Source organism: Anarrhichthys ocellatus, unplaced genomic scaffold (genome assembly GCF_004355925.1).
Source record: "Anarrhichthys ocellatus isolate YVR2014 unplaced genomic scaffold, GSC_Weel_1.0 scaffold33, whole genome shotgun sequence".
In the NCBI taxonomy this organism is placed as follows: Eukaryota; Metazoa; Chordata; class Actinopteri; order Perciformes; family Anarhichadidae; genus Anarrhichthys; species Anarrhichthys ocellatus.
Genome location: NW_022280063.1, coordinates 3,843,063 through 3,847,644, shown reverse-complemented (window position 1 = coordinate 3,847,644; position 4,582 = coordinate 3,843,063).

Below are 4,582 nucleotides of genomic sequence, written 5' to 3'. Positions count from 1 at the left end.
GGGGGGGGGGGATTCTTAAGAACACACTACATGAGAATATGATTGACAAATAAGGTCAAACCCAGATAGACAGAGAGAGGAAGCAGATTGCATAAAAACACCTAAAACAGTAACACAATGAAAGCCAAGTGTAGCCAAGTGAAACACATGATGTGATGGAGCAGACTAACTTACAGGATCCTGGTGACGCACAGCCAAAGTTACAAAAAAACAATGGCAAATCATTCCCAGACTGGCTCATTTTCCCTCCACAACAGGAAAGATGACAGCGGGGAAGGATTATTTTTTTCCACATAATAACGCAGTTAATGCTGTCCCGTTAGTATGCTTTTGAGTCGTGATGTTTACCATTCAAGTAAATACAACGGGACACCTGAGAGACTGCGCTGTTTCTCAGGTGACATGTAGCTACATATTTCCAGACAGCCCTGGAGACATCAGCATATAATTTAATTGACAGCTCCATGTCGACAAACTTGTTGTGATTTACTTGTTGGTAGAGTTTTCACTTTTTGGTCATCATGTACATCCATGGAATATCACAGAAAGGGCAAAAGCTACATGATGTATAATATTCGTCCAAACTAACTTACTCTAAATCAATTCTCTAATAGGCCTTTTTTCCTTCCTCTTCTTTTGCGCATATATCTTTATGGCAGATATTGTTGATAATAAAAAGCGCAGGTGGATCCGGACATCAAGCCAATCTGCTGCAGTGGGCCAGCATGCACAACACCGGCACGCAACTTCGTTAATGTTATCAACAACACCTGCGCGTTTCCCGCTATGACATCACGATGTCTGCCGTGAAAGCTATCTGATGATTCCACGCAGACATTTCAAAATAAAAAGTTCACAACAGAATGTCACAAGAAAGAAGTAAATATAACAACTAAATGTGTTTATATGGTGTGTAGTGTATAAAGTATGGGCTTTATTTGACCCTCTCTGATGAAGGTCTCGTGGCAAAATACACAGACCAACTTTCACACTTGTTTTTTCTTGTCACCTGAGCAGTGAACTGATAAAGTAGTGACACTCTTTCTATGCTCTGATGTATAAATTATGTTACAGTTTATGAGGCATAAAAGAAGAAGGATATTTGAATCTTACTCAGCTCTCAGGAGCTACAAAAAAAGTACTGTACACACAAATGGTCTCGGGTCTAACAAATCCCTGTGATTGCACATCTTGAAATGATGTCTGTTTACACATGTAACTCACCCACAATGTCCAAAACCATCAGGTCATTTTGTGGATAAAGTCGACTGGATGTATTTGCAACAATACTGTGTTGCTAATGGCCTCTACTGAGACATGCAGCTGGACTGTGAGCCTGAGTACCATATGGGGACACAAGCATAATACATTGGGGATGGAAAACTGCATAGTTGAGTGTAAACCGATGATCAACTGAGAGCTTGGCGGGATTATGTTGTGGCTTCCATGACTGTTTTATGACACGAGTGCCCCATTTTATAGAGGAGTGTCTGCAGTTCGAGGCACGGTACGGTCCCACGGTGGAAGCACGTGCAGAGGACTCTGATCTCCGCTCTCCCAGCCTAGAACGCCATCACAACACGCTTTGATTATACAATTCTAACGAGTGAGGTCTTGCCAGTCTCCAAAAGGGAGACTGGCAAGACTGGCCCGATTTTGTGGGACAAAGTTTGATGAAATTATACAAGGAGCAATCTCAGGTACAGTGGAAGAGGGGAAGAGAGTGGATGTGTGCTTTCACCTGTCACATGGAGCCATTTCCTAATTTCCAGATTCCACTATCATGAACAAGGTTGTGGCTTAGAAACAAAGGGCCCACTAACAAAGCTTCCCATGGAGAATTGACTGCGGCCTTGGCTGCTATTTACATACAGATGCACTGGCAACCATTTGCATAATGTTTTTTTTTTTTTTTTTTAGTAGCTGGGTGCTCAGGGGAGCAGCATTGTAACATATTGGTGCCTAATGAACTCTGAAAAAAAATTGATTTTCCACAGAGTAAATTAAGAAATGCATTATAGCTGTTAAAGCAATCTTGTGGGAAATCGGAGCCTTCCTCTGCTAAACTGCGCTTGATAAGTAATAAATTACACGATACACTTATTGGCTTTAATTCATGCTAATTTTGCCCAATTAATGTATCACTGTAGTTGTGAGGGCAGCCACTGGAGATTTAATTATTTGTTGGATTTTGGTGTGTGTGTGTGTATGTGCTCGTGTTGTATTGTTGGCATTTGATGCTTGCATGAATATGGTAAAGGACTGTTTGTGGATATTGTGTTGTACTACATGCAATTGTGTTTCCATTTGTAGGTGTAATTGTAAATGTTTGTATGTGTGTGTGAGTGTCTATCGGCAAACCAGTTAAACCCCATGTCTGCCGGGACTTTCTGACAGAGGCCCGATTGTCTGTGACTGCAGACTCTCAAGGCCCTGCCTTCCTCCCCTTCCTTCCTTACCCTCCCCTCCCTCCCTAGCAGGGTGACTCATTGTTTACTGGCCTTTCACTGTGCTGTCCTATCACCCTGCCCTGACGCTGCTTTTCCATTTTATCACAGGCCCTGAATGTGGTGACATGACACCAGGCCTGGCCTTGCGTTTACCTCCTTGAGCCGTCTCCTGGGCCGACTGCTTCTGTCCGCATTGACAATCTGACTGCGACTGGCTGCAGCCTTTAATCACTGATTTTGACGGTTTGCTTTTAGCATAAGGCCGAGCGACTGCTAGCGCACATGCATGTCAGCAGGTAGGGGATTCAGTGTGTTTTGCTTAGACACACTTTGATATTTCAGTTGCCAGGAATGTGACCTGTGTCAATTCACATCCTCACTAGCCACTAAGCTAACCTCAGGGAGCATAATCAAGAAGCACAATAGAAATCACATCTTTAAGAATGAAATTAGAGGAAAAAGTTGCATTTGGCGAAGTAAAAAGGGAAAACTGTGACACTTTGGCGTGAATATCAGCTGTCAAACGACTCAAGTACAAACACACACACACATCTAATTGGAAAAGTGAATGTTCCTTTGCGAGCGCTTGGCGAAGCTGCCGGAAAAATGTACTGTTGAATTAGCCTTTTGTTTCAGCAGGCTGTAGCAGAGAATAGGCCCCTGTTTCCCTCCTCATAACCAGCTACGGAAGACATTTTCCCCCCTAGTGGTAGTGATGCACGGAACTGCTAATATAAACTAAGTTCAACCGGCAAACTTCATACAACTACGTGCAATCAGAAACTTTATGCAAATTCAAGTTCTACTGAGGCGATCTGCAAGCGTACCTGTGCAAAAAACACAAATGCAAACAAGAATGACACGATGGCCCAGTTAGCTATCAGCCGGCTGTCAAACCGAACAGGAATTAGAAGGAGTTAACGCTACTTTGTTTCTCTCCCCTTCAAGTACTCTCTCTTCCCCTGCACCCACTTCTGAGGCATCCACTAAGTATCCACGCTCATCACGCCAATATTAAAAAGCTTAGCTGCCAATGGTTTTTCAAGTAAATTAGAGAAAACAAAATCTCTCAGATTAGTCAATTAAGTGGCACATTAGCCCGAGACTTAATTAAAAGATAGCAGGGCATACAGTCTTTAAGGATATTGAGAGTCGACGGGAGTGTTTAAACAGCAGATTGAACAAATGGCACTTATTAAAAACTTGACTGTGAGTCACTTGACACCTCACATATCCCATGCACCTTGAGCTACATAAACAGAGTGTCAGCTCCCTGGGTTCCTGCTATGCAAATCTTTGGGATGAGGCAAAGGGAGGAAGTGCACTCGTCATACAGCGTCCCCGCCTGGAACGTCAAAGATGCCCTCCTACAATCAGCGGCTTATAGCAACCACAGCAACCAGAGCGGAAACGTATAGCTTTTACGATCTCGAACTTTTCTTCCCAACTGCACCACTTTATAATAGTGGTTATAAATGCTTTTGAAGGTATAATAGAAGTTAAACATGCCAAAAAAAGATATTGAAGTCGGGGTTAAGATGCATCTTGTAACACGAAAAGTGTGTTAGTAGGTTTGGCTCCAAAGAAATGTATTCTCATGAACACAAACCCCTTCTGGGACGATATGCACGCGTGTGTGTGTGTGTGTGTGTGTGTGTGTGTGTGTGTGTGTGTGTGTGTGTGTGTGTGTGTGTGTGTGTGTCAACCTCTCTTTGAAAGGCATCCTTAATTAAACCTTTTGTTCTCCCAAAATGACAAAAAAAAAGAAGCAAGCCAGGCGAGCAAAAGGCAGTTATTGTGTCAAGAGTGCGAAGACTGAAGAGCAAGGTACACTAAAACATCACAGTTCACTGCTCGTGTTGCCATCTCAGCGTCACTTTCTATCCGGAACAATGCGACAGCTGACAGCTCGCACCCAAGAATTATCACGCTAAACTGAATTATTTCTGCCACGTGTTAATTTATTAACAACCTGTGCATGCTCTAATGTAGCCTGCATTTGCATATACATTTTTAACCTGCGAGCTCAATCGTCCTGAATATTCTTTCGGGGGGGGGGGGGGGGGGGGGGGGCGAGCTGTCAGCTGTCGCTTTGTTTCTTGTGGGGGTATAGTGTTTTGTTTTTGGGGGGG